Source organism: Nannobrachium achirus (assembly GCF_963921795.1).
Source record: "Nannobrachium achirus genome assembly, chromosome: 8".
Lineage (NCBI taxonomy): Eukaryota > Metazoa > Chordata > Actinopteri > Myctophiformes > Myctophidae > Nannobrachium > Nannobrachium achirus.
The window spans coordinates 59,833,579-59,847,087 of record NC_137817.1 but is presented as its reverse complement, the minus strand read 5'-3'; positions in this window follow the sequence as shown (position 1 = coordinate 59,847,087).

Genomic DNA, 13,509 nt, shown 5'->3' with positions numbered 1-13,509 from the left:
GAATCCTTTTGAACGGGGCATCATATCTGGATTTTATACTCTCCTGGTGGACTTCTCGCCCGAAACATCTGAATCTAGATTTAATGCCTGGAACTTTACAAGTGGAACAAACAATGGATGAGTTTAACACAGCCTGTGAGGAGGCTCAGGCACAGACTAGTAATACTAGTTTAAAATTGCTGCAATATAATTGGCTGATGAGGGTGTACATCACGCCAGAAAAAATAAACAAATTTAATCCTAATATCCCAGACACCTGTATCAAATGTAATGATGATAAAGGCACTCTGTTCCATTGTTTGTGGACATGTCCCAAAATAATGGAGTTTTGGGAGGAGGTTAGAAAGGAGTTACAACGGATACTACTTATTAATATTGAGCTAGACCAAAAACTCTTCCTATTAGGCCTTTACCCGATTGGCCATAAGATAAAAAATTGCGAGATAACATTTCTGGACCTTGGGTTCCTACTAACCTCGCATCACCAGGCTTTCCGCTGGGGGAAAGCCTGGTCTTCGTTTACTAAACGGGCCGTTTGATCCGGTCGGGAGCGGAAGGGCTCCTACGTTTTTCTGTAGTCCAAAACGGACTACACTTTGGCCGGAAACAACGACCGGAAACAGTTTCAACCCAGTTAGCGCATGCGCAAGTAGTTAGCGCATGCGCAAGTACGGGTTAAAACTGTTTCCGGTCGTTGTTTCTGGCCAAAGTGTAGTCCGTTTTGGACTACAGAAAAACATAGGAGCCCTTCCGCTCCCGACCGGATCAAAAGCCCGAAATTGGAAGCCAGCCCAGGCTAGGTTCCTACAAGCCAAAAGGGTTATCGCCCTTTCATGGAAAAAGACAGGGAAACCTAGCATCGCTCAGTGGTTTAGGGAACTATCTTTGTGCCTTCCTTTAGAAAGAATCACACTCTCAAAAACAAACAAGAGTTATTTGAGAAAATATGGGGGAACTTTATTCATTATGTCAAGGGTAACGACCTTTCTCATTTGATGGAGGAACCGGGAGTAGGGTAGACGATTTCCCTCTGCAGCCATTTACCCGGCCTTGTGGCATGGGAACCTGGGTGTTGTTGGTATGTGTGCTCTAAGAAAATATGTAAATTGTTATTATTGTTATTGTTATTTTTGTATTTGTGTTGTTGTTATTTTTCTTACTATTGTTTTGTGGTTTTGTTACAGGATTGTTTTTGTTTTATGTTTGTTTGTAAAAAAAAAATATATATATATATATATATGTTTGATGTTTGATGTTCTCTGTAAAAAAGGAAAACCTTCAGATTTTATCCAAATTTCACGCAACTTGCTACACATGATCTCTATAAGTCATGTGATCAACCCGGATATCTTAGCTTTTTCATATTCACACACACATTCCCACTAGGTCAAAGAACAAATGCCACCCTTTTCACATTGGCCTGTTATAGCACCACCAAGGTAGCCATGTTTTAGAACAAAATGGCTACCTGGTGGAGACCTGTGCTCGGAAGAGCACTGCTTCTAGTTATGAACCTGAGATGCATTTCCTTAAGCTGATACATCATGACACGATTGTTGAAATAATTATATAATATAAAGATATGTGTCCATATTGTTTAATGGGGGCATTGATATTATTTTCTTGGTTGGCAGCAGAGCCTGTGGCAGCATGCAGTCATCATGTCAGAAAGAAAGGTGAAACTCAAGCCCTATTTAAAAGAAACCTAGATTCTCAGGCATGCAGCAACGTGGCCAGGAAGTCTAGTAGTAAGTAACAGAGAGTATAAACAACAAGCACGTCTGATTAGCTGGTGGTAGAGTCAGCTGTGATTAAAGCAGGAAATCCGTTGACGACCAGAGCCCAAATAAGGGCTCCGAACGGAAGTAGGGGGCGTGGCCAGGAATGCTGTCTATAGCGCTGATAAGAGCTATATTATAGACGTTTGAAACGTTACACACTGCTGCAACACTGTGCAGTGCCCCATTATGTGAGAAATTGTTTTATTTTCTCTGGACTCCTTGGGTTAAACTTATGACACATCTCCCCATATAAATATGCCAGAAAATATTATAAACCATGGCTGCCCACATCGACTTGACTTGATAACTACTTAAAAAAAATAATAACCAGCTCAACATGATCTACTCACCCCACAATAAATATAACCAATGGGGCTTTGGAATAATGGCACTGGCGTATGAGGAAAACACACTTTAAATGGGAAATAATGGTGGAAAATAATTGGATTCCAGGCAGGGACGTGCTGGCCATTGGGAAAAGCGGGACAACTCCCGAACGGCCGGTTCATTCCCGGTCCAGGCCGGCCATTAGAAAAAAAAAAAAAAAAAAGTCGGCCTTCGTTCCATTTTGGGGGCTGGGCGGCCAACAAAGTAAATTGTCACTGTCGGACAGAAACCTCGTATGTCCAAGTTTCAAAAGCCCTGCTTCATCATACAAGGCCGTTGCACAAAAGTAGTGAAAACAGCAGATCTACAAGAACACAACGCCTCGCGGTGCAAGGCGGTGTGTGCTTGTAGATCAGCTGTTTTCACTAGTTTAAATACTTTTTTAAATGATAAATAAAAAACAAACGGTTTTGGACATACAGTACAAGGTTTCCACCCGACAACGACAAAATATAACTCATGTAATTGGCCCACTGGCTTGTCACTTGTCATGATCTGAAATGGCAAATCTTTGAGTAGCAGCAACGCTATGGAGAGAGATCTCTCTCTATAGTGCGCAATGAGGGCCTCTACTCTTTTTTCCCGGTTTGAATCAGGGGCCCAGCACGTCCCTGATTCCAGGACCGGGGTGTTGAAGGCTATTGGCTGCAACTGCAGCAAAGGGCGGGACAATGGGTTCAGCTTGCCCAGCTATATGCATGCTGTCTACAACATACCTACCTCGTAAGAGAAAATAAGTTACATAAGTGGTAAATCAAGCACTAAGGGTGCGTGTGCCACATATTTAATTTGTGACAGCACTAGAACTGTGCAGAATAGAAGCAAAGCTCGATGTACAACTACACCCCCTGGATGTGACACTAGTATATCACAGGGACCCCCAGTCCAACCCTTGATGCTGATTGCCAAGCAGAGAGCCACTGGGTCCCATTTTTCTGTCTTTGGTTTGACCCGGGGATCGAACCCGACCTCCCAGTCTCAGGGCGGACACTCTAACCACAAGGCCACTGAGCTGGTTTGTTTTTATTATGGTATATTAAATGGACAGTTTTTATTTATTTGTTTTGTTATTTATTTATTTTTGTCTTTCTGGCCATTCAAAAGTTCTTTATAATTTGTGATTTGTGCAAACTGGGATCGAACCCCAGTCTCCCACTTGACAAATCAACACACATTGTGCCAGTAGAGCTGAACCAGATAGAGCTGTTGTACCCAGGCCAGGCACCAAGCATGCACGCATGCACAAATGAATGTACACACGCACACACACACACACACACACACACACACACACACACACACACACACACACACACACACACACACACACACACACACAGTGGAATTAAATACAGTGCAGGAAAATTACTGAGTACAGAGACAATGGTTCAGGATGTAGAGTGGCCTCCTTATTGTGATATTATATGTATGTACACACACACACACACACACACACACACACACACACACACACACACACACACACACACACACACACAGAGTTTTGTTCCCTTTGCGGGAATAATTGTCTCCACCGGCCGAAAGGCATGGGGAGACTATGTTTTGCACCCTGTCCGTCCGTGCTTGTCCGTGTGTCCGTACTCCGTCCTCTCCTTCTGTCTGGTTAATCTCCGCCGTTGCCATGATGGCAGAGAAACTGGGCACACACTCCCTGGGTGCCAGAGCCAAACCTCTGCCCCCAAATGTTCACATCGGCCTGTTATAGCGCCACCAGGAGACGAATTTGTGCAAAACACATGTTTGGATAGTACTGCTATCGGTACACAGTATCTCTGATAGTCATTAAACAAAATGGGTATTTCCGATTCCATCCTGATTGGCTAAGATTGCCTTCCAAAGTTTGCAGAACTGCTCCGCTTTGAACAAAATGCCTCAAATCATGAACACAGAGTGCGATTTCCGTAAAAATGTGTACGCACATTCCCAATAGGCCGGAAAATACATGTCACTTAAAAATGGTCAAATCAGCCTCATGGTGGCGCTACACCAGCCTGATTTGTGATTTTTTTCTATAACTCCCTACAGGCTAAAGATAAACCTTTTCCCTGCATTTCTTAATTTTGCATTAAAGTGATCCCTGACTAATACGACAAATATGTCTTAATACATTATAATTGTCCTCTATAACTACAATGTAAAATTAAAAACACCTTAAATATTTTATTTCTTCTAGAAATAGCTAATCTTTTCACTTAGTAGGGGAAATGCTTGTCGCAAGTTGATGATGTCATAAATGTCATGTGTCATTTTTATGGCATGCATGTGCAAAAAAACAAAACACAAAAACATTTGAAATATTGATTTGATGCTCATATTAACCATGGGAAGTATTAAGTTTGTTTTTATTTTCACATGCATGCCATAAATTCCATAGGGATAGATCACACTTGACATTTATGACATCATCAACTTGCGACGGGCATTTCCCCTATTGAGTGAAAGATTAGCTATTTCTAGAATAAATAAAATAAATGAGGTGTTTTTAATTTTACATTGTAGTTATAGAGGACAATTATAATGTATTAAGGCATATTTGTCATATTAGTCAGGGATCACTTTAAATAGCGCCACCAGGAGGCCGACTTACATGAAACCATTTTTCTATATAACTCCTTCAGATTTTATCCAAATGTCACGCAACTTGCTACACATGATCTCTATAAGTCATGTGATCAAGACGGATATCTTAGCTTTTTCATATTCACACACACATTCCCACTAGGTCAAAGAACAAATGCCACCCTTTTCACATTGGCCTGTTATAGCACCACCAGGTAGCCATGTTACAAAATGGCTACCTGGTGGAAACCTGTGCTCGGAAGAGCACTGCTTCTAGTTATGAACCTGAGATGCATTTCCTTAAGCTGATACATCATCACACGATTGTTGAAATAATTATATAATATAAAGATATGTGTCCATATTGTTTAATGGGGACATTGATATTATGTTCTTGGTTGGCAGCAGAGCCTGTGGCAGCATGCAGTCATCATGTCAGAAAGAAAGGTGAAACTCAAGCCCTATTTAAAACACACACACACACACACGCACACGCACACGCACACACACACACACACAGTGGAATTAAATACAGCGCAGGAAAAGTACTGAGTGTAGAGTGGCCTTCTTATTGTGATATTATATGTATGTATGTACACACACACACACACACACACACACACACGCGCGCGCACACACACACACACACACACACACACACACACACACACACACACACACACACACACACACACACACACACACGCTCCCTTTACGGGAATAATTATGAACCTGAGATGCATTTCCTTAAGCTGACCTTGTTGTGACGATTGTCAAAATCATTAACATACAAAGATATATCCATATTGTGTAATGGGGACATTGATTGGCTCTAGGCAGCAGATCATGTGGCAGCAGAGTACAAAGAAAGGTAAAAAATCAAGCTGCAACGTGGTCTGGAAGTCTAGTCCTATTGAACTGACTAGGGTGGAATAAAATGTACACGCTGACCAATGTGCCCCTCGCCGCGTAAACCACCAACTTCTGGAAAACACATTGTCATTTGTTTCATCTTCTGGGATCCTTCTGCATATCTGGAAGAGGAAGTTAGTGGTTTACGAGGCTAATGTGCCCCATGTCACATGATCTAATTAGATGGTATAATGAAGTAAATAATAATATAATGTATAAAGGGGACTGTTGTATAAAGTATTAATTATTAAGTTAAATAAATATGGATAAAATCCATAACCAAAATGAGAGACGAGCCAAAGGACTATCAATAAATTGCTGTATTTGAAGAAAGTCAAACAAGGAAGACAAACAGCTGCCACCCTAGTGGTAGCTTTGCTAATTCTCTCTCTTCAAAGATGGAAGTTAACATTCAGTATATAAAGAGTACAGATTATGACAGTAAGATCTTCGTGGGACTCATTGATTCGTTCCCAGATCATAACAAGGAAGACAGTGACACGTAGTGTTGGTAACTTTCCACTAGTGACATACTGTATAACCCAAAACATGATTTCATAGATGACCTGTAATCTATTAGCCTGAACTTACAGTATGCGACCAAAATATGGTCTCCTATACTGTAAGTTCAGTTCATAATATATCCTTATATGGTCATATGAGCCTCATACACAAATCTACAATTATGTATCATAATTCATATCTAACAGGGACCATAAGGCCGTCTGGGAAACAGAAGGTCTCCGGTTCACTAGCCTGGAGCCAGCCTGTTCGCTCCGTTCCACATTTTGTATTGTCTTGCGGAGAGACAATACAAAATGTGGAACAGAGCGAACAGGCTGGCTCCAGGCTACCGGTTCACCCCCTGGCCCTGGTCTGTAGGTCCAAGTGTCCTTGAGCAAGGCACTGCACCCCAGGTTCAGTATGAAAGGTGCCTGATACTCCTAATACATGGATCAAAGTCACCACCACTGATTTCAGTCATTTGGATTCCATAGCATGACCTCTATGGCAGCATGTTGCACACTGTGAGAATGGCCGATCTACAAGCTCACAATCTGTTGCGCTGTCGCACGTTGTGAGCTTGTAGATCAGCCTTTTTTTGATAATTTGTTATTTTTAGATTCATGAGTAGAAGTGGTCTGCTAGCAATATAGACCGTGAGTTAGCACCGTACATATGGGGTCATCGGTACCATCTGGGGGGATTCATTCTCATAGTGATATTTTTGGGAAGATAAACACCTCTAGTACTAGGAAAAATGTGATAGCCTTGCAGTGGTGGTAGCTTTTTGTGTGTTATCACTCCTTTTATAACCACATGCCAAAACACAGTTTTCAAAATCCGAATGGAACATTCTACTTCAAACTAATGGTTCTCTCTTATTATTCATCCTATCTCTTTGAAAAATGGTTGGGATAAAGTTCAGACTATATATTGTCCAGTAAAGTGGTTAAAATTAGCATATCTAGAATTGTTCTTTATTATAGGCAGTGACATATAGTGACTCTATAATTATGACATAATACACCAGGGCCCCAAATTTGGGGTCATCGTTACCATCTTGGGGGCAATGATTCTCATAGTGACTTTTGGGAAGGTATACATCCTTAGGACTAGGAAATATGTGAGAGCATTGCATCTGGGGTAGCTTTCTGTGTGTTATCACTTCATTTATAATCACATGCCAAAACACAGTTTTCAAAATCCGATTGATTGTTTGATTGAAGAATTTATTAGAAGTTTGCAATGGGAAAAAAGTACAGTTTCATGACAGTACAAATCACTGGTACAAGGTCAACTAAAAGGAGATCCTAGAAAGCCAAGGCTTATTTCCACAGGAACCACACTTTAAGTATCTCATATAACATTGAAAGACAGACGAATAGAACATACTTTATCTAGGATAACATCAATTTCAAAAGCAGAAAAAGCATAACATCAAATAAGGGCAGAGAAAAGGGGGGGTGCGGGAGCATGGGGGCTTAGTCTATTTACAAGTCACGGGTAGCAGCCGCCTGAAGGTGACTTTTCATACCAATTTTGAAGGAGGCAAGGGATTTGCTCTCCTTTAAGGCTTGTGGAAGGGCGTTCCACATGTTGATGGTATAGCAGGAGAACTAATTAGAGCGTTTAGTATTAAATCTACGTTGATGGTGATTAGTGGAGCTGCCTCTGATGTTGTGATTGTGAACATCCTGGACCTTTAGGAAGTAGTTTGTCAGGTACATGGGTATCTTGGAGGTGTAGTTTATCTTGTACACCAGGCCCCTTTGCAAGATGCATAAACAAATAAGAAGAGGCTAAGCCAACAGTTTACCAGAACAAGAAAAAAAATCTGAACTTTCTAGAATATCAAATGCTACGTTGGTACTAATTAGGCTAGATGTGTCATTTAATGCAGTGGTTTTCACACCTTTTCATGTCAAAGACCCCCAAATTTACACTTATTGCCATCAGACCCCCATTTGAAAAGATATGCCAGGGACCCCCATATAAGAGAAGATTTTTTACAGCTCCAGCAGTGGTTCTCAACCATTTTAATTTCAAGGACCCCCAGGCAGTTTGACATGCGTTAATTAGGCTACAGACCCCCCCATTGTGTACCCCACTTTGAGAACCAATGATTTAATGCACCATATAGCTATGATTAATACTATATGTTTGTTGTGAGCTTGTAGATCGGCTATTTTCTGCAAAGAGGTTTCGTGGAGAGGGGAAAAGGAGCCATGTATTGTCTATTGGGCGTTTTAAGTGGTTAAATGTATGAAACAAACAACTATTTACACAACACGGATGATAGTAAACGGAGCAATCTAAAAATGTTATGCAATATATATGTAGTGGTCCCTGCTTGATCTGTCTCAGCTAAGGCCTGAGACATGGCCTGAACACATTGAAGACTCCTGCAGACATCCAGTCTATGGTCATCTTCTCTGGAACCCAAGGCACTGATCATGTCTCTGAAAGATAACAAATAAATTGGATGTAAAACAAATGACCCCCTTACAGAAATAACACTGACAGTGGTTCTCAAAGTGGATTTCAGGGACCCCCAGGGGTCCCACTGGTTCCCATCATCATAATGATTGATATTAAAAACAAATGGACACAAGTTTGTAACTCTGACAGTGTACAAGTGGAACCAAATGGACCCTTACCGGTTCATTTGGTTCCAAAGTTAGACCTGTATGGGTCAATTTAGAGTAGACCCCCCTAAAGGAACACACAGATCGAGTCCCACTTTGAGAACGCCTTCATTGTGATCATACATAGGATTTTAACCCACAACCCTTTACTCAAGGGTTTACATGTGAACTCATCTACTCCTAAAACATAGTTATAATTCAAAAATAACAAAAAGATATTCAGGATTCCAATTCAGCAAAAATAGCCGATCTACAAGCTCAAAACGCAGCGCGATGCGTTTTGAGCTTGTAGATCTGCTATTTTTGTATAAGATACTAGAATGACAAAGTAGGACGTAGCAATATGCAATGTGGCCCTCTGGAGTGAAGGTGGAAATATAGTGGCCCTCTGGAGTGAAGGTGGGAATATAGTGGCCCTCTGGAGTGAAGGTGGAAATATAGTGGCCCTCTGGAGTGAAGGTGGGAATATAGTGGCCCTCTGGAGTGAAGGTGGAAATATAGTGGCCCTCTGGAGTGGAGGTGGAAATATAGTGGCCCTCTGGAGTGAAGGTGGAAATATAGTGGCCCTCTGGAGTGAAGGTGGGAATATAGTGGCCCTCTGGAGTGAAGGTGGAAATATAGTGGCCCTCTGGAGTGAAGTTGGAAATATAGTGGCCCTCTGGAGTGAAGGTGGAAATATAGTGGCCCTCGCCATCATCAAAGTTGCCCACCCCTGAAATAGACCATAGTTTTATTCACAACCACATCACAACAGATCACAATCAAAAGCAGCCCGTTAGGATTTTCAGTCATTTTATTTGTTGAACTTAAAAGACGTTGACATTAAAACGTTAAGAGTCAGTGTTCCATAATAATACAATCTTCTCAGTAGCAACAATCCAGAAGCCTTCATCATCATCATCATCATCATCATCATCATCATCATCATCATCATCATCATCATCATCTTCATCTCCCAGCACAATGCTTTTCAACAGTGTTTCCCAGTCGTGCACAGTGTGGTATATCGGGTCTTCAACGTTTTCAGGCCAAGGACCCCTTAGCTGAGACAGCGATGAAGCAGGGACCCCCACAACCCATAGATAGCCTACCATATTATACAGTAGTGTCATAGCACGACAGCACAATCATCAGTGTATTTTGGATTCATGTCAATTTGTGTTTTCAGATATTTAACCACTTGAACCGTCAATACCTAATAAACTTTCACTCCGTACTTAGTCTGCTCCTTTTCCCCCTCTACACCAAACCTCTTTTTGCCGAAAATAGACAATCTACAAGCTCACAACTTGTGCGCTTGTAGATCTGCTATTTTTGGCTACAGTACTCAGAATATGGACACTAGGGTTCAAGTTGTTAATATAAAAAAGGATGGGAATATTTGGAGGACCCCCTGTAGTAACTCTGAGGACCCCTAGGCCTAGGGGTCCCGGACCCTTGTAGTAACTCTGAGGACCCCTAGGCCTAGGGGTCCCAGACCCCGAGTTGAAGACCCCTGATATAGAGGTTTACCAGCTGGTATGGAGAAGTCAACAGTAGCCTGCTATGTGATTAAAGTCTACAGCGCACAGACAGGCTTCAGAACCAACATGACAACATGTAGTTTTATGTACGTAAGGTCAGTAAGGCAAACAGTCTTTTTATTGGCTTTCGTTCAAACCGCAGCCCAATCCCAATTCTCTCATTTGATCTCATGATAGAGCAGGTTTTAGCATCTTGAGTATCTTTCAGATTTTAAAACCACTGATTCTCAAAATCAGGGTTCGGAGACCCCCGGGCCGGGTAGGGCCGAAAATGTATGCTAACTAGTCCCAATCAGAGCCCAGTTAGAGCCCAATTAGAGCCCAATTAGAGCCCAATTAGAGCCCAGTTAGAGCCCAGTTAGAGCCCAGTTTGAGCCCAATTAGAGCCCAATTAGAGCCCAGTTAGAGCCCAGTTAGAGCCCAATTAGAGCCCAATTAGAGCCCAGTTAGAGCCCAATTAGAGCCCAATTAGAGCCCAATTAGAGCCCAGTTAGAGCCCAATTAGAGCCCAATTAGAGCCCAGTTAGAGCCCAGTTAGAGCCCAATTAGAGCCCAGTTAGAGCCCAGTTAAAGCCCAATTAGAGCCCAGTTAGAGCCCAGTTAGAGCCCAGTTAGAGCCCAATTAGAGCCCAATTAGAGCCCAGTTAGAGCCCAATTAGAGCCCAATTAGAGCCCAGTTAGAGCCCAGTTAGGGCCGGGCCTTAACTTTCAGGCCCATTGAGAACTCTAGAGGTGATGACACGGCCACAAAGGACTTGCTCTCACCCAGGCTATCTTTACTTTGGAACTCCTGGTATAAACATCCATGAGACACACAGTGGTCATCTACAGCAGGGGTTTTCAAAGGGAGAAATCTCGCTTTTGCGAACGCCCATCATTTCGACCGGAGGGTTAGCGACTCACTCCACAGAGCTTAAGGTTAGGGTGAGGGTTAGAGTCGGGTGTCGAAAAGATGAGATGTAGTAACAGCGACACGCTCCCTTTTCAAAGTGGGTGAAGGGGCACCCTGGGGTGCCGTGATGCCAGTCCAGGGGTGCCGCGAGATAATTTGATAATATTTGGAATTCATTAATATCACTGCATCAATATCACTTCACTATGCTTAGTAAAACAGACCTGATTTGCACTGAACTTGATGAATTATTTTTCTATCTAGGACAACTCTTCACCAAAAATAGCAGATCTACAAGCTCGAGCGTCACAATAGGTCTTAATTGGAATCAACTTTATGAACTGAAATACGAATAAATACATTGGACATAAAAAAAACATATTTGCATGCTTGGAATTTTAACGGCTGAAATCAATAATATATCAGTATTCTGATATTAACCTGCAGGCCGCATTAAGTGAAGGTGGGGGCCACATGTGGCCCCCAGGCCGCCTGTTGCCCATGTATGAACAAGGGTAACCTATGGCTGTATAACAGGGGTCCTATCTTATCTTGTGACCAGGTAACCTATAGCTGTATAACAGGTGTCCTATCCTATCTTGTGACCAGGTAACCTATAGCTGTATAACATGGGTCCTATCCTATCTTGTGACCGGGTAACCAATAGCTGTATAACAGGGGCCCTATCCTATCTTGTGACCAGGTAACCTATAGCTGTATAACAGGGGTCCTATCCTATCTTGTGACCAGGTAACCAATAGCTGTATAACAGGGGTCCTATCCTATCTTGTGACCAGGTAACCTATATGTGTATAACAGGGGTCCTATCCTATCTTGTGACCAGGTAACCTATATGTGTATAACAGGGGTCCTATCCTATCTTGTGACCAGGTAACCTAGAGCTGTATTTCATTTATTTCATTTTAGTTTTTACAAGATTACATTTGACCATGTATGGCTAGTATACTGTAGCTCTCTCTTATCAGTTCAGTAGGACTAGACTTCCAGACCACGTTGCAGCCTGATTTTCTTTCTTTCTTTTTTTTAAGCCTTTCTTTGTACTCTGCTGCCACATGTTCTGCTGCATATAAGAGCCTATCAATGTCCCCATTACACAATATGAATACATCCTTGTATTATATAATGATTTGACAACAGGTTCATAATTACTCCCGTAAAGGAGGTGTGTGTGTGTGTGTGTGTGTGTGTGTGTGTGTGTGTGTGTGTGTGTGTGTGTGTGTGTGTGTGTGTGTGTGTGTGTGTGTGTGTGTGTGTGTGCATGCTGGGTACAACAGCTCTATCTGGTTCAGCTCTACTGGCACAATGTGTGTTGATTTGTCAAGTGGGAGACAGGTTCGATCCCAGTTTGCACAAATCACAAATTATAAAGAACATTTGAATGGCCAGAAAGACAATACAAATAAATATGCTGTGTATTTAATAAACAATGAGCAAAACGCACCAGCTCAGTGGCCTTGTGGTTACAGTGTCCACCCTGAGGCTGGGAGGTTGGGGTTTGATCCCCGGTTGGGTCAAATCAAAGACTGTGGGACCCAGTGCCTCCCTGCTTGGCACTCAGCATGAATGGCTGGAGTGGGGGTATAAGACCATGTGACATAGTGTCACGTCCAGGGGGTGTAGTTGTACATCGAGCTTTGCTTCTATTCTGCACAGTTCTAGTGTTGTCACAAATTAAATACGTCGCATGCACCCTTAGTGTCAGTTGATTTACCACTTATGTAACTTATTTTCTCTTACGAGGTAGGTATGTTGTAGACGGCATGCATATAGCTGGGCAAGCTGAGCCCATTGTCCCGCCCTCGCTGCGGTTGCAGCCAATAGCCTTCACCACCCCGGTCCTGGAATCCAATTCTTTTCCACCACTATTTCCCATTCAAAGTGTGTTTGTCTCATACGCCAGTGCCATCATTCCAAAAAACCCTTGGGTATATTTATTGTGGGGTGAGTAGATCATGTTGAGCTGGTTATTTATTTTTTAAGTCAAATCGATGTGGGCAGCCCTGGTTTATAACATTTTCTGAGATATTTCTATATGGGGAGATGTGTCATAAGTTTAACCCAAGTAGTGCAGAGAAAATAAAACAATGTCTCACACATGGTGCACTGCACCAGTGTTGCTGCAGTGTGAAACGTTTCAAACGTCTATAACATGGGTCTTCAACAGGGGGTCTGGGACCCCTAGGGGGTCCTAAGAGCTACTACAGGGGGTCCTCCAAATCTTTGAGTGTGAGAAAGTTTTTTTCTCCTTTTTTTATATTTACCAC